At 43.2% G+C, this 17,992-nt stretch overlaps 1 protein-coding gene across 8 annotated transcripts in view; it reads left to right on the forward strand.

Annotated features, from left to right (window-relative positions):
* LOC141573949 (trafficking protein particle complex subunit 9-like) overlaps positions 1-17,992 on the forward strand; it is a 126,643-nt gene that overhangs the window by 34,465 nt on the left and 74,186 nt on the right. For all 8 annotated transcript variants that reach the window (XR_012500457.1, XR_012500452.1, XR_012500453.1 and 5 more), the window contains exons 6-7: positions 198-383; positions 2,850-3,073. The gene's annotated coding sequence lies outside the window, so the exon portion shown is untranslated. The remainder of the gene's footprint in view (positions 1-197; positions 384-2,849; positions 3,074-17,992) is intronic.

Raw genomic sequence — 17,992 nt, forward strand, 5'->3', positions numbered from 1 at the left:
AATCGTTGTGCATGTTTTAAAAGATACCTTACTTTTTATTTTTCTTATTCTAACAGGTGTATTCGTTGTAGAGAATTTAGAAAATAAGGATAAACACAGTAATAACTTAAAATGGCCTCTAATCTCACCTGGAGATATAGTTGTAAGGTTTGAAATTGAGAATTACAAGTCCTCTCACGTTTTTCTTCTTTTTCAAGTACGTTTTGGTTACTGAGACCCTCGAATTCCCATATGAATTGTAGCAGCAGCTAGTCAGTTACTGCAGAGGAGCCCACTGGGATTGTGATCGAAACCACGTTGAATATATGGATCGCTCTGTCTAACACTGACATTCCAAGAGCGCTGTCATCTGATCCAGGAATGTGCGTGGTGTGTCTGTCCAGGTATTTGGGTCTTCTTTAATTTTTTTTCAACAATGTGTAGAGTTTACATAGTATTATTTTACTTTATTATTTCCCTTTATACTGAGTAAAAGTGTGCAACGTACCGGAACCAGAACTGTATTATAGCCTCGCCACTTGCTGCTACTATGGACGCTGCGGTCTTTCTTTGCCCTCTGTAATATCTTGCACAAAATAGGACCTAAGTAACTCTTTCTTGAATGAATGATTTTATGATTGCTGAATGATGCTTGAGGATCCTTGTGATGATATCTTTTTCCCAGACTTTCCCCTTTTCTTAACTATGCCCTTTCTCTTCCTTTCCTCCAGCCTGGGTTTCAGCCTGCCTGTGGCATTGATTTTCCCTATCCGTGGACTCTTCCTTTCACTAGTTCACGATAATGTTACATGTGGGCTGTGGAAACTTGGTAGATGTCAAGAAAGAGCCAATCCATTGCATGCTAGTATTTTTAGTGTGTGGTATTCTTTTATCGATTGAAATTAAATCAGGCTGACCCCCTGAGCTCTTTTTACCTTCCTATACATGATACTGCTCTGGTTGCTGCATGTGCCCTTCCCCCAGAATTGGTTTTGGAGTTGAGTAAGTCTCCATCACTGGAAACTCTCTTTAAAAGATGAAGAGGACATTTGATCCTTCTCCCTGGTTGGGGACTTGGATGAGATGGGGTAACAGATAAAGAATTGAGCCCCAGCTCATTCTGACCACTGCTCTTTCCGTTCCTTTCTCCAGGGGAAAAGATTACAATTCAAAAATATAAAGATTGTGAGCTAATGAGATAGACGAGACAACCGATCATTTATTAAATGTCCTTTTATGCCAGAAACAAATGTATTATACACAAAATAAGCACACAAAGCATGGTAGAACCGTGATTACAAACGTGGGTACGAGTTCAAGTCCTGCTCTGGAATGACCAGTCCTGTGAGATGGAGATCTGGTTGGCCGGCTTAGCGTCTCTCGGACTAGTTTTCTGTCCTGCAGAGATGGGGCTCGCTAGGCGTCCCCACCGTAGAGGTGCTGGGGGGTGTAAGTGACACAAGTGGGCAGCCCTAGCACACCTGCTGGTTCCTCGAAAGTGCAGGAGAGCATCGCTTTTGCGGTGACGGCTTTATGACCACTCCGTGAAAACTCTCAGTGCTCCTAAGGGATGCCTTGTAGTTTGGAGATGGGATTCTCATTTCTGTAAATACCCAAGGATTGTGTTATTGGGCCCTGCTGATTTGAATCTATTCTTTAGAAAGTACATATTGTAGATATATTTTTCAAGCATGCATGCTTTTTTCTTTTATTATTTATAGTTCTACCCTCTCATCTCTTGGTGTGACTTTTCATGGAATCCAGGAAACAGCCCTAAGCCACCTGCCTCTTCACACGTCTCCTTGGCGGTTTTCTTCCCTGACTAGAAGAGGGTTCTGCATAGGGAATTTTCTTTGTTCCCCTTTTCTTGGAGTCTCTTTGTCTGTCTGCCCACCTCTCACCTGTCCAACTCTCCATTTCTCTACCCACTCATTCTTCTGACTTGTTCCAAAAAGCATTTCAGGCAGCTTACAGAAGAACAGATACCAAATAAACAGGTTAGAAAATGGGGCCAAGTTCAAACTGTGATGCTAGGAGGCGGGCCTGTATTAGGGTTGCAGGCGTGAGACACACGTGTCTGCCCTGTGACTTATATGATCGACAGCAAGAGTGTGCCTGAGGCTCCCAGCAGACACAGGGAAACAGGGTTTGTGGGAGATGCTCACTGTTTGTGAAATAAATAAGTGGCTTAGGAAAAGCCCAGCCTTTCCAGCTACTAAGGCTTAGGAGAATATTTTGAGTGTCTTCCAAATCAGGGTATTGAATCTTTTATTTTTTCAGAGTTCTATGTATAGTTGGTTACATACTATACCTGGAAATTTCTCCAAAACTGCTTCCCACGTGAGTCCCATGGCTCGGAAATGGGGTGGTTCTGCTCATTGACGGGTGTTGGTCAGAAACAGAAAATGACAGCCTCAAAGGAGCCTGGGATTTGTCAGTTATGTTTTGTCAGTGTTGTACATTTCAGAAAATACTTTCACCGTTTCTCTCCATCTGAGGTGGCAGCGTGCTCTCTTAGCAGCATCAGGAGCTCAGGGCTACGGGATGGTGGGGGCTGACTGCACTGCCGTGAAGACAGCTAAGGTAGTTACTGCAGGCTTGGTGCTTTCACGTAGTGCATTTCACGTTCTTTAATAGGTTTTAACAAGTAGTTAATTTTCTGTGTTAATTAACATTTAATAAATATGATGCTTTGTTGAAAAGACAGTTATAGGCAGAATATAAGTTGTGAACACTTTGAAAACGGTTTCATTACTGAAATTCCAGTAGGGAAGATTTAGTTTATCTTATTTATGCCTCTCTTTAAAAGTAACAAAGAAATAAGACAGAAAAAGCAGAGGATGATTTCTGTTCTTCCTCTCGGCTTGCAGGTGCCCTCACCTCCAGTGGCATCCATCCAGACACCAGCACTGACACTGGCCGTGCTCAGAACTGCCTCAGCCCTGAAGACACAACTGACAAATAGAAGGGGTCCACGCCCTGTTACAGCAGCTGCTCTCACTTTGTGGGTCCTTATGTAACTGCGTGGTTTTAATCAGGATCGCCCGTTCTACATTGTGTGGCGCTGCTGCGGTGTCTCCTAGTTATTGTTTCTGTAAGTACTCGTGTATTTTTTCAATGTGTGGTACTAGACATCTAAAAATGCTTTTTTTAGATGAAAAATAATGTGTATTTAATATAAAAGTCTGAAAAAAGGGGCAAAAGGGTCTATCCTGATCCCACTACTCAGAGATAATAATTAACACTTTAACATCTATTTTCTGTTCTTTTCATCATTGTGTATCTCCTCTGTCATAAAAACCAGCGAGCACTCTGTGCCTGTTTACTGTGTGGAGAACTCCATTTTCCATTGTGCTTATTACACGTTTTTCTACAATATTCTATCCCCCCTAGCATGATTTTTAATGACCAGTATAGCATTCTGTCTTGTGGAGGCATCTTCCATTTTAGTTCGGACTTAAATAAACTTTGAAATTCCAAGTATACTTAACTGAAGTAATGAAAAGAGAACTGTGGTGGTACCAAAAGGCCCCTACATCCCTTCCCCTTTTTTCCTGAGAGTAAAAACTGCTGAAAATGTGGTGTATATATGTCATGACCTTTATGCCTATGTCATATATATATACACATTCATACATGCTCGTATATCAGAACTCTATCTATATGTGTGTGTATATATGCTTTATTGAAAAATAAGGCCATAGTATATGTTTTCTGCAGCTCGGTTTATTCACTCAGGGGTATATCATAGACTTCCTCCCACTCCACACTCACCCGGTCCTTTCAGATAGAGTAGAGGGGTCTCCTGATATGTAGGTTTGGTCTCTTGTGCAAGGACACCTTCGGTGGGAGAGTACTGTGGACAAGGCCTTGGACCACGCCGAAACGCTGGCCCCTTAGTGCCTACAGCTCGCCTTGATTTACGGCATCATTGTCTTGATGGTGGATACTTAAGTGTTCTCCATTTTCCACTGTCAGAAAAGGTGTTTGACTGGCATCCTTCTTGTACAAACTTTCCTGTGACCTTGAATGAGTATTCCTTTAGTTAAGGTTTCTGGAAATTCAGTCCCTGGATGTGACAATTACATACATCACAGGTTCCTTTCAAGTGACTCTAGAAATTCCTTCTCCTGTGGGGAATGAAAAAATGTAGAATAACTTATGTAACCAATTGTCTATCGCTGGATATGATTTCACTTCAGCTTTTCATCCCATCATTGTAAAAAGTGCTGTGTAAATTCTCTGATGAGTACATCTTTTTGAACTGTTTTTTTTTTCTAAATGAAACGATTCCTAAAAGTGGAGTTCAGTGTGTGTGTACACACGTTTTTCAGAGTTTACATATCCATTGATATGTCGTCCTCCTAAAAGATCGTTAACAGTTTGTTCTCTCAAAGATGGACACTAGCTAGAATATCTTTTAAAAACATTTGCCAATATGATGAGCAAAAGTGCTTTTTCTTTGTTTTAGTTTGCACTTGATGACCAGAGAGGTATTGAGCATTTTTCACTCATTAGCCAACTGACTTTTAAAAAGTGAATGATCCCTTTTGTCCTTTGCACACATTTAAGTGAGGGAGCTTCTTGTTGCTTTGTGACAGCTCTTTGTATGTTATGAACATTAACCCCTTGTCTTCATCAACATGTATCACAGAGCTTTTACTTGTCATATCTTGCCTTTCATTTTGTTCAGTAGGTTTATTTTTGTTGTGGCCCAAAATAATCTTAAGATAGTAAATGTCTTCTCTTTGGGTTTTATCCCTGATTTTATTCTTAGAAATACTTTCTTATAATGGTATATATCTCTTCTGTAGGTTTTTCTAATCTCTAAGATGGAGATGATAATAGTACTTGTTATAGAGAGGAGAAGTTGAATTAATATGAGCAAAGAGTTGTATTTGCTCTTATTAGTACTTTCTAATATTTACATCACTATCTGTAATTTTTCTTGTGGTCACTGTGACTGGAATAGAATTTGTTTTTTCCAGGTGATTCTCTGATTGTCCCAAGACAATTATTGAATTCATACTTTGCACTTTGATTTGAAATCCCACCTGTAAAAAATACTTATGTATACTAGAGTCTCTTTTTGAGCTCATGGTTTATTTCTGTCAATCTTACTTTCTTATTCCAGTGCTATATCTAACATATTGTAAAAATTTATTTAATATCTGACAATGCGATTTTTTTTGATTCTTTTGTCCATCCCTAATTTTCTTGGCTAGTATTATGACTTTATTATTCCTGAAGAATTCTAAAATACTTTTTTCAAGTTAAAAAAAAAACAGATAAGAGTTGTCATGGGATTTTTTAGTAAGTTTTGAATTATATTTAGGAGAACGTACATCTTTACAAAACTACTTTCCTCCATACAATATGTTGATGTCTCTACATTCACACCTCTTACTTTACCACTCAGTACAGTCCTGTACTTTCTCCATGTACAACATGGGCATTGTTTTAGAGTTTATTCCAGATTATTGTTGATGTTTTTGTTAATTTTGTAAGTGAAAATTTTTTGCTATTATATATTTTAACTGTTCAAACTGACACCTAGGAAGGCAGATTCGGTTTGTAAATACTCACTTTGTAACTTGTCATTTAAAATTGTAAGTATTAAGTACTTGTTACAGAATCCTTTCTTTTGTGTTTTTAAAAATTTGTTTCCAAGATTCTCAAAATGGTCATAGCTAAGTAGTATAGGTGGGGAGACAGATGGAGAGAGGTAGTGTGGCTCATGTACAAACTGTGAGCAGTTTCATGGCTGCCTTTAGGCTGGAGAAGCCCCAGAAGAACCCAGGTTAGACAGGGGGTGGCTTCGTATGCACTTGAAAGCCAGCTTTCCTGCCTGTATGGTGAAGCCTGGTGGGCGTGGCAGGTAGGTGATCAAGATCCGATGAAGGTCATTGGCTGCACAGAGTGCTGTGTCTGTGAGAACTGGAGACCTCTGCCATGGGAAATGCTTGGTGCCAGGAACACTGCAGGGGAGCTGGGGAGCCTGTGTGTTAAGGATTTTCCAGTCTTGGGAGTGGGAAGATGAGACTCCGCTTTCAGATCTGAGTTTGAATTCATCCTCTCTTATTTACTGGTCCTCTGACTTTTGTCAAGTTATCTACCCTCTTTGAACTCCTGTTTTCTTGTCTCTCAAAACAGGAGAATTACAACCTGCTGCTAGCATTTGTTCAGGGTAAATTATCTGTGTCTACAAGATGTCACGTATAGTCACAAGCTCAGTGAGAAATAGGCTGTCGTTTCTTCTGCAACTCAGTGCTCGACAAGACATCAGGAGAAAGACAGTTCCTAATTTGTATGTTATGCCAGTAGGAACAAAATTAATGTTTTGCCTTTCCCTAGCAGTATACTTACTCCTTTGCTTCATTACCTCTCCTCCTTTCCTTTCCCTTCCTCCACCAAAAGATCCTGAGACTCTCTCAGAACACTAGATTCAAATTACTTTAAAAGTTGGCTCATTCCCTAGAAATGACAGTGACATAAAAAAATCTGTTCACATCCCAGACTTGACTGTATTTGATTTACACACGCACACACACATCTGGCTACCTCTCAATTCCTGAGGGAGAAGGACCACTTTTTCTGAGTTTTTATTCACTGAGCGTGAGAGCAAAGTCTCTTAAGCAGACTTTCTCCTGGCTTCATGCATGGTTTTTTATTGGATTTCTCTGTGGCCATAGAATTATTCTCCTACTAGAAGAGAGGAAGTGGAGACATAGAGATTCTGCTTAGATATAGGTGTCATCATATTTGAGTTGGAAAGGACTTAAGACAGCATAGAGTCATAACTTTTTATGGGTGAGAATCCATGATGGTGTAACTTGGACAAGAACCTGGGTCTCCTGACATTGTGTCCACATGGATGAAGAGGCAAATGGGTGTGGGATGGCAAGTATCCTTCTTGCTTGAGTTCCAGGGTCTTGCTAGTTTTCATTGCTCAGCTGCCTTTAGTTTATGTCCATGTGGCCTCTCATGGGAATGTCACTCTATCCTGATAGAGTTTCTTATCAGCAAAAAGCTCTGGACCCACTCACATTGCCCAGACTTTTTCTGCTGACCTGCTGACACTTTATGTAAATGAGACCTAAGAAAACTGCTGGATATAAAACCCTTATTTTTATCATTTGCCCTCGGATTCCATAGGAAAGGGGTGCTGTCTCAGGCTGTCTAAGGCTTGATCTGAACAAAGATAGGGTGATAGTTTGTGCTGCTGGACCATCTCAAGTGGAATGGGATTTCCACCTTAGTTTTTAGAATCAGGCAGACGAGTTCAAATCTTGCCTTTACCAGTTAATAGCTTCGTGACGTTGAGGAAGAAAGTTTACTTTTTTGTGTCCAATTTTCTTTATCTGTAAATAAGTTCAGTATTTATTTTAGGGTTTTTGTTTTAGAATTGAATGAGCTAATTGCCTCACTTATACCTAAAATACTGATTGCGTGGTTCTATGCTGGTGCCTTGGTAGTTGATTACTAAGGGAGTTGGCAATGAGAATGGGGGTGGGGGACCCCTGGATCATAGAGCTTATATTCCAGGATATGCTTGTAAAAGACTGGATGTGCAGTGGGTTTTTAGTAAATGTCTATTCTTTTCCTAATCCCCATTGATTGTATATATATATTTATACTAATATGTGAACTTTTTTTGTTGCAATTTAAATCTCTTTGTAGTATTTAAAATATGTAGCTATAACAAAAATACGTGAAATAAAATGATTTGATTTTTATTTTCCTTTCAATAATGAAAAGAAAAGAAAATAGAAAAGAAAAAGTTTTGTAGGACTAGAAATAATTTTATTTCCATGGAATCAAGCCTTTATATTAAGTTTTTTGGTTTTGTTGTTAAATGGCATGTAAAATTAATAGGTTGTGACTTCAGTGTTGATAGCTAGGTGAGTTTCTTGTTATTGTTGTCTTTGATGAATTATTTTCACTAGATCATAAATGATGTGCATGTGACATATTGGAAATGAGGAAGAAGTTGAGACATACTAACTCCAATGTATTTTGTTACCGAGTCCAAACTCATTCTACTTGCCGCATGACAGGCCAATAAACTGGGAGATGAGGTGTTGGGGCAAGGAATAGTGACTTTATCTGAAAAGCTGACAGACCCAGAAGATGTCAGACTGATTTCCTGGAGAACCTTCTTCCCCAAGTCAGAATTCATGCTCCTTTTATACTGCAAAGGGGAGGGGGTGTGGTTGGTTGTTGCAAACTTCTTGCTGTACGAATTGTTTGTCCTTGGTGTCCTTTGTCCTTGCAGCTGTCCATGTGGGTGAAATCATGGTGCCCCTTTAAAACCTTCAACAAAAATAAGGTTATTCTTTATTTTGCAACTTGAAACACTCTACATAAGTGCAGAAGAGCTAACATCCTTAAAGATCAGAGCCCAGAGAATAGGCTCTCCTGTATATTTCAGGCTAAAGTCAACTTTCTTTCAAAAATGTGTAGAGCTAACTAGTCTGAGCCTAGAAAACAGGGCAAAGGATTAAAGCCAAAGGAACAGATCCAACACGGAGTCAGATTTCTTCTTTCCTATTACAATTTCTTTTTCCATCTCATAAATAATTTTAGTAAGAAACATAAGCAATTTTGTATTTTTGCTTCTTAATAACTGATAAGTGGGCTGACTACATTTTTGTGAGCAGGGATGCTGTGCGGGCCTTGGGGTCTCAGCAAACACTTGTTGAGGGTGGTTGACCCCGCAACAGGTCTAATGCCCCCAGGAGTGTTGGTGAGGGTCCCCCCAGCCTGGGGCTCTATTCAGGAAACAGCGTATGGGCATTGCCCTCTGGAGACCTCTTTTTCGGCTGCAGGAAATTTTTTCAGATACTGTGATTGAAAAATCACTCCAGCTGGGGATAATTTGGGAAAAAAGGAAGAGGAAAATTGTTTGGAATAGAGTAGAAGAGAAATGCAGAAGATCAGGTAGGCTGGGGGCTTGGCAGCTGGGCCTAGGGAGAGAGGGGAGCAGAGGTGGGGAGGGGCCCGGCTCCAGAAACAGCTCCTGCACCTGTCCCCGCACCCAAGCCACACAGCTTTTAATTGGCCTGGGCCACTCTCCTGGCTGGATTTCACCCTGGGAAGAACCTTGAGAACTGAAGTTGACAGGTAGGCAGCACTCACCTAGGGGGTCACTGAGGACTTTGTTCAAGTCCACAGTGCCTTTTCTGGTCATGTGTCTTCACTTGCCCTTTATCTCAGGATCTGAGGAGCAGGAGCAAGGAACTCAGGGAGAGACATCTGACTGTGTTAAGAGAGGACAGACCGAGTGATACGGGAAGCGAGGAAAATCGCAGCAAAGTAAAATGACTTCACAACTATTGCATCAGACCTGCAGGTGTGAGAGAGCCTGAGCCTGTCTCAGAGTGCAGGGGACAAGCAGAAAGGAATGGTAAAATTTCCACTGACAATTGAAATTTTGCAAAATAGCCTGCTACTTTTGGTTGTATCACTTGAATGAATGCAGGTGTGTTTCTGTGGGCATTTATAGGTTCACTCAACCCCACCAGCCCCTCTTGCCCACATCAGGGGTGGGTTTTCTCAAGCACAGTGCCCTTCCTGCTTTGGGGGGCCACGCTGCGTGTCCTCGCCTGGGGCCGGGCTGCTGCAGGGCGCTGAGTGCCCGAGGCGTGGCCTGCGAAACACGACAGGAACACCTCTGCTCTTGACTGAGGGCCTCCTTTTCCCCCTGCAGTGTTAGAATGCCGGTGACTCAGTTAGAAGCGTGCATCCAAGCGGTTCTTCCTTGTCATCACTATCTGGAAGCGGAACCTGAATCTTCTGAATTTCTCCAGAATGTGGTTTACAATCACCTTCGACAAGTGGTTGTGTGTCCTCTTACAAGTGGAGGTTTTACTGCCATTTTCCTGGAACTTACTCACCACTAGTCCATCTGATTTTTCTGTGCTAGGATTCAGTATGGCCTGCTAAAAATTCTGCAGTCAGATCTTGAAACCCTGATGAAGAGGATTATTTTATTTTTTATATGATAGTCTTTTACTTTCAAAATTCAGAATTTTCTGTTCTTTCACTTTTTAGGGTGGATTTGGAGAAACAACTTTGCTCTTACTGTCCTTGCGACCTGTTGCTTTATGCCTCTAACCCGTCTTCTGTCACTTTTTAGGCGGTTCTATTCGTGACCCTGTCCAGGTTGTTCATATTATAAAACATAATGTCTGTGAAAGTACAGTTCCTTTTATTCTGAAAGCATTCCACAGATACCACTGAAATCTGGGTGTGGTTTTAAGAAGACAGAAGTATTAGAACATGTACTTGCAGGTTGCTAGTGCAAAATCCCCAAATCAAAAGTCTAGTTAAATATTTAACATTTTTCTAATCTACCTTGGATTTGTATGGATAAGTGAAGCAGTTTGCTAAGAACTCAAGACCAGGGTTAGAATACAGGCTTGTGTAGCTCAGCAGGTCCTCCAGAGGTGATGTTCTGCCAGAGGGTGGGGCTGAGGGGAGAGGACGGTTCCTCCCCTCCCTGAGCTGATAGTTTCATGGCAAAGACCTTCACCAGGTGAAGAACTTGGAGTTTCTTCTAAGAACAGTGGGTTTGAAAAGAGTCTTAAAAGCATGGGAGTGACAGAATCCCATTTGTGTCAAGTAGGGAAAAGTGGCTGGGGGGCCACTGGGAGACTCATAATTCCATGTGGGAAGTATTTGTGGCTTCCACCTGAGAAGTGGGACGGTCAGTGGGAAAAAGCGAACAGATTGAAGTCATGTTAGATGGTAAAATGAAAGGATGAATGATGTCTGTGTGGGTAGGATGGAGTAAGGCCAGGTTTTTTGTGTGGATTAATACGGTAAATGATGGTCCTGCTGTGCTCTGAGGAGGGGAAGCTGCAGAGGGAGTTCTGCGGGAAAACTGATGAGTTCAGCTGTGGGTAAAATGAAAGGCTGTTAGATGTGTGGTCTGGGAGATCAGGTGAGAGCCAGTAGTGGGTAGGGGGCAGGGGAGAGAGACCTTCAAATCATTTTACCTTGTGAATATACAAAAAAGTGTGAGTAATACACTTATGCCTCTATATTCTGGATTTAAAACCCATTAACATTTTGCTATATTGACTGCAGAGGTTCTTAATTCTTTTAATACAAATAAAATAAATAGAAGCAAAATAGTGGAGTTAATGAAAATCTTAGAGTTGACGTGTGTCCTTGTATGTATTTTGATACCTCATCTGTTTATAACAATAATCTATTAAAAGTTAAGTAGTTTAGAATAAGAGTTAAACAGAGGGACGTGACACACTGTTGGGGGTTGAAGCTGATTTCTCGGGCAAATTATGTCGCCTCTCTGTGCCTTAGATCCATCTTCTGTGACTTCCCCCGGGCCCCTCATCACAGCTGATTTCCTAGATTAGAAGTTGGGAGGGAGGCTGCTGTAGGGAGAGAGAAGTGGCAACTGCCACGCACCCTGACGAGAGAGACAAAAACAGATTAAAGCTGATAAACTGAGTACAAACAAATACCCTCCAAAGAGAAAGAATCCCAAAGTCTTTTGAGCCACTTAGCGTAAGGGAAACAAAACCACGTGGACCCAATCTTCTTGAGTATGTGAGTATTGTGGGTGGAAATGTGTCATCAGAATAGATTTGAGAAAAGGCGATTTGGTTTCCCTTGATGTTTCCAGTAAGGATGGACAGCAGAAGGGAAACCACCCCGCTTCAAAGTGAAAGCTGCTATTTTGTGTGAAACTCACCAAAGTTTGGAAAGCAGTCATCATCAGTGCTGGCAAGTGAACAGCCTTCTGGATTGGGTGGGGCACCTACTGTGACTTCCTGGTGACCTGCTGGGTAGGGGCTGGGAGATGGGCAGTAGTTCTGCCTGGTGACCCGGGCATTAACCTGGGCTCTGAAGCTTCTGGTCTGACTAGCAGAACTGGGCACAAGCATTCTTAATGGGGCAGCTCGGGATGTGGCCTGGGACACCTGCCATGCTGAGGGCGAGAGGAAGGCTCCCTTGAGGGGGTGTCTTGCAGAGAGTGGAAAAATCCACCTGCAGGGACGGAAGAGCCTCTGAGCAGGGTGCCGGATACACAGGCATGACTGGCCTCAGCACGGAGGGTTCGGTGAGCTGGAAGTCATACAGTGGCCGGAGCAGCCTTTTTCCTGAGAAACTGGAGGGAAAAGATGTTGAAAAGGCAGTCTGCGGACAGACCCTGTGGTGGGTTATCAGTGACCGGAAAGGACTGGTCAGGCAGGCATGAGAGAACCCTGTGAGCATCCCAGATGAGGCGTCACGCTGAAGGGAGGAGCAGAGTTATAGACTTTGCCACTTATTAGCTGTGTGACTTTGAGCAAGATCACCCCACCTCTCTATATATATCTTCATCTGTAAAGTGACAGAGTGACAAGCTCGTGTCATCAGAAGGCTTAGTTTAGCTCTGATCCTCTGTGTCCAGTACTGTCAGTGCTGCCCTGCAAGGTTCTGCAGCGGCTGCTCTTACCCTGAGATGGGAGGGCGTAGAGGGACATTGTAGCACACGAAGGCAGGAGGGGGGTGCTTTAAAAACAACATGTAGCCGCCTGCAGCTGCAGACCTGCAGGCAGTTTGATTGATGGTTCTGGAGAGGACTTTGGAGGCCTTAGCATCGTTTTAAGACTTTCTTTCCCTTGGGGACCCGGATTGCCTTTGCAGATTAATGTTGAAGATTTGAGCTTCTGGAAAAGCTGCTTTCAGAGATGGGTATATATGTAACATATCGTCTAAAATTGCTTTTATTTAATGTGTGGGACTTTGCAGCTGTTGGGAACAGCTCTTTTGGCCTGGTCACGGAGGACACTAAAGGTCAGCAGAGCATGCGGGAGGGCAAGAAGCTCGCAGTGCTGCTGCGGGGTGTTCTCCCCAGTAGGGCGCTCTGCTGAGTTGACTCTTCTCTGAGTTTGGTTGCCAGATGAGCAGACAGCAAAGTATTGAGTTCTGGTGGGATTGTATAATGACAGGAAGAAAGAGGGACCCGTAGTTTTCTGGACTAGGACAAGCATTTTGTTCTTAATCCAGTGTGTTTCATTGCGGATTTGATGAGTTGTGTCTGTTCTGGATCTGATTTGGGCTAATCTGTATATTTGGAAAGGAACCGAGGTGGAATTATTGCAGACACCTTGTTCTTTAATGAGTCCTGTGCAAACATAAACACGGATGAAGCATACGTTTGAATTTAGTGTAGGGAAGGGTTTCTGCACATTACAGGTGAAGGCAAGGCAGAATTCCTCTTCTTTGTGGGCAGGGAATTGGGTCCACCTGTTTTTTCTGTAAGGGCTTCTGAGAGCAGTTTATGGTAATTAACCAGCATTGACACATGGTGGCACACATTGCATTTAAGAGCTGGCCGGCTGCAAACTTGTGTATTGGACAGGTGGATTTCACAGAGAAGTGATAGGTAGATGGGAGAGAGAAGGAGCACAGGCATGGGCACCTCAGCTTCAGGTTTAAATCAGCATTTCCACACCATAGGAATTTGGAAAAGAATGCTACCTCACTTAGCCTGTTGGTGAATCAGTAAAATGTGCATGATAATATTCACTACTTCCTGGGTTTGTTGTAAGTTGTGTCGACTGAAATAAATGTTCAGCATAAAAGTTAAGAGTTAAGTTTTATTCGGTGAGAGGACTCCAGCGGGGATGACAGCCTCTCAGATTGCTCTGAGGGACTGTTCCAAAGACGTAGGGGAGGAGCTAAGATATATAGGAGCTTTACAACAAAGACCAGGTAGTTGGAACAATAAAAGATTGCTTGTTATCTAAAGAAAACCAGATATCTCAAGTTAAAGAATTTAGTGCTTTTATATTTATGGGAGGAAGCAAACATTTGGGCTCACTGAATTCATTCATTTGACAAGCACCTAGCTATCTAGGGCCAGTGTCCTGTCCTTTCTTATGCTAAGTCCCCTCAGAGGGCACCATTGTGAGTGGCTGCAGAGGCTGGGCTGCAGGCCTGTCCTCGCTGGGGGGTGGTGGCAGCCGCTGTTGACTTGGTTTCAGCATTCTTTGTTTACTGACATGGTTGCAGTATTTTCATTCACATTGTAGTATTTTCTTTCACGGACTGATTATGGATAATCTGCAACCTTGGAAAGGAACCGAGATGGAATTACTGCAGTTACCTTCTAGTTTAATATGCCGTGTGCAAACATAAACATGGATGAAGCATATAAAAGGATTTGGTGGTGTAGGGAAGGTGTTCTGCACACTACAGGAGAAGGCGAGATAGAACTCCTCTTCTTTGTGGGCAGAGATGTGGGTCTACCTGTCTTTTCTGTAGCGGTTTCGGAGAGCAGTTTATGGTAATTAACCAACATTGACAAACAGTGGCACACATTGCATTTAAGAGCTGGCCTGTGCAAACTTGTGTTTTGGACAGGTGGCTTTCATAGGCAAGTGGTCAGGTGGATTGGAGAGAGACGTATCCTAGGCCTGGGCTCAGATTCAGGCTTAAATAGCCATTTCCTCACCAAAGGGCCTTGGACTAGAGTGTAACTTCCCTTAACCTGTTGGTGAATCTGTGAAATGGGCATGATAATATTCATTTCTTCCTGAGTTTGTTGCATGTTGTAAACAATATTATAACACACATGAAGCACTTAACACACTGGCACTTAGCAGTTTTCACTGCATCCGTCCGCCCCACTTAGCATGTGTCAGAGCCGTAAAGGCAGCATGTGTCTGTTGAGGACGCACTGGTGGCCCCTTGAATATGTTGTGAATTTGGTGATTTCCTTTAATCCTTGTAACTGTATGTGCCATGGGCAGTTATTTTCTTGGACAGATGAGGAATCACAGGGTAAATAAGACTGTGTAATTTGCCCAAACTCGGACCATAATTTTGGGTGCAGGGTCCTCGGTTCAGCATGGGCCCCTGGGCCTTCTGGCCTCTCCGTTCAGCAGGTGTGGGCTCGCCTGTCTCCCAGCCCAGAATATCCAGCAGGCAGCAAGACATACCTGGCCCTGTGCTTTTTGAGCAAAACCCAGGAGGGGAGGCAGGTACTAAAGGGATAAACATAAAAACAGACGACAGCAAACTGTGATCAGCTTTGAGAAGGAAAGGAACACACCTCGCTGTGCAGAGATGGGAGCTTTCCCGTCGGGGCTGCTCTGGGGGCGTTCATCTCAGCTAAACAAGCTCTGCTGCTGCACCAAGGCAGGAAGGCAGGGCGCGTGTGGCCAGGTAGACTGAGCCTCACTGATCGTACTCATTCACCATTAAGCGGCAGCTGTCACGGGCACTTACCTTGTAGACAGATTTTGGCCATAATCATCATGCGCATTGCTTGGTAGTTGTATTGGCCCCACCTTTGAGATGAGGTCATTGAAGCTGGGGAATTTGCTGCATGCCCTTGTATACCTCGGAAATTACCCCCACTGGTCTTTTAACCTAGACTGGTGTGGCTGTTATATCCCAGCCCTGTGAATGGCATCGCGTAGCTTCTCCCAAGTGACCCAAATGACTGACATTGATTTTCTTAATTCGTAGGAAATGGTATGTGACAATAAGAGAAAATGGTAGTCAGAAATTGTTTGGAAAACTAGAACAAAATCCAATTCTTCCCCAGCTGGGGAAGTGTACCCAGTGTCACTCACTCCACTCACTGCTTGGCATCTCCTCCCTGCCGACTCCGTGTTCAGAAGCCACTCTGAGCCTTTGAAGAACATTTTGCCTCATGACACTGTTGACTAGGACCTGCGACAACTCTGTCCCTGGTTAACTCTCTCTTCAAAGCCATTTAAATTTTATGCAGACTCCTCAGTTCAAATGTAAGAATAGCCTCTTTAAACTTCTTGATGCAGCTCCTTAGTGAAGATATTGCAAAGGAAAACTAGCTAAAACCTGGGAGGTATGAACATAGTGACTGTAACCTCAGCACTTTGTGAAGTTCAGAATCAGAGGGGTGGGAGACTCAGGAAAGGCTTAAGGTAGCAAGGGTAAAGTGAAAGGACGCAGGCTGTGAGACTGAAACATCTCGGTCCCAGCCAGCAAGGCACCTGCGTTCAGGATGGTCTGTGTGGAGAGCAGGGTTCTCACAAAGAAGAGGTGGGATGGGAGGGAGAACAGTTAGGTTTTTACTGGGGAAGGAAAAAGTGGGCTGAACATTTCCTGGTTGAACAAGAGGACTGTGACATGATGTTCTTGTATTTTGAAGAGAAGGGTTTTGTGGGGACAGGCCTAGGGAGAACGCTCTGTGGCTGGGAGTCAGCACAACAGAGAACCACAGAGAACCGGGCCGACGCCAGGGCTGCTTCTGTCCCTTAGCTGGGGCCTAAGAACTCCCTTCACAACCCAGTCCTGTTGATACAAGAAAACAGATGTGGGGCATGAGAAGGGCTGTGTCCCACGCATTAGTTGAGCCCCTGGGATTTGTCCCTCCAGATGTTAGTCTTTGGCTTCATGTAGGAAATGATTCAAGAGCAGACAACTGTTGAGTAAAGGTAGATTTACTCAGAGAGATACATTGAAAGGCAAGAGAATCGCCACGAGTTGTGGGGGTTGGGTGCTCTGTGCTCAGATTAAAAGTAGGTACACACTCCACAGAGCGTGGGCTTTCTCCGAAGAGGGAGAGAGAGGGTTGACCGCGAGGTGGCGCTGTGTTGCTTGTTTTCTTGGGCTTGGTGGTTTCATATGCTAATAAGTAGAAGACCAGCCTAAGGGCAAGGGGCTGGGATTCCCGGGGAGTTGGCCATTTCCCACCCTTTGACCTTTTGTGGCTAGCCTTGGGACTGCCATGGTGCCTGGGGGCGTGTTATTCACCATGTTACTATTACAATGGGTGTATAATGAAGCTCAAGCTCTGCTAGAAGTTAAATCTCTTCATCCTGAGCCTCAAGGCCTATTGGAGGTTGAATCCTTCACCATTTTGATGTTAATTGCTGTGGCCTTCCTTGAATGGCTGTGCTCTGCCCCCTTCCATCCTGTCTCACTGTGATGACACAGAGAGTGCAAAGGCCAGGCCCTGCCTGTGCTCCTGCATTTAACAGGGGGAGGGGTGGGTTGGGCTGAGGATGACTCTGAGGGGTGAGAAAGTTGTTTCAGATTTTTGCACGTGGGATATGGGGACCTTCCAGCAGCCACCGCGGATTTACCTCTCGGGCATTATCGCTTGTGTCACTCATCTTTTTCTATTTTTCTTTAAAGTATTTAATCTAAATTTAATATCAGGTTTTTTTAGGGAAGAAATTTCTCGTTTTCTTTTCTTTGGGTCTCTTTTGGGGGGGGTAGGTAATTAGGTATATTTATCTGTTAGTCGATGCCCTGGGGCTTGAACCCGGGACCCCGTGCACGCTAAGAACACGCTCTACCACTGAGCTCTCCCACCCGAACCATCATCTTTTTCTTTTTGCTTTAATGTTACAGAAACCACAGGCCAGCCAAGAAACAAGCACCACTCGGAGGGTTGGAGTACTCAGATTTATTATGCCGGCGGGCTCATAGGGGCTTCTGCTCCGAAGCTCTGAGCACCTCCAAGATATGCACATGAGGTTTTATAGGTTTAATTACAAGTATGGGGCTATTAGCTAATAAGGCTCAAACAACAAAAAGCAAGGAATCAGTACACTGGAGCTTATCAATTTGGAACAGATCACGTTACTGACACTTGTCGAGATTGGATTTACGAGTTAGCTTGTTAGCCCAGTAAACTAACACTAAACTTCAGATTTACGAGTTAGCCCGGCAGAACTTAGATCACTAAAGCGACACTTATCACACTTAGATTTATGACTTAGCTCGTTAGCCCAGCTGAGCTTTTCCTTCACATCAGCTGCCAAGAATCTTACAGCTGAATTTCTAGTAGGCCTTTAACACTTACCCTGGCTTAATGGCATCCATTTTTATGACTTTACCTCCCCCTGGTTTCATTTAATTATTGAATCTCCATTTTCTCTTCACTCTCACTTTGTCTATTTGTTGTTATGGTTTTTAAGCTGTGTTTAAAAAAATTGTTTAATTTCTCTTTTAGCAGGAGGCTGAAAGTAAATAAATATGTAAACAAACATCACACTTT

Source organism: Camelus bactrianus, chromosome 18 (assembly GCF_048773025.1).
Source record: "Camelus bactrianus isolate YW-2024 breed Bactrian camel chromosome 18, ASM4877302v1, whole genome shotgun sequence".
Lineage (NCBI taxonomy): Eukaryota > Metazoa > Chordata > Mammalia > Artiodactyla > Camelidae > Camelus > Camelus bactrianus.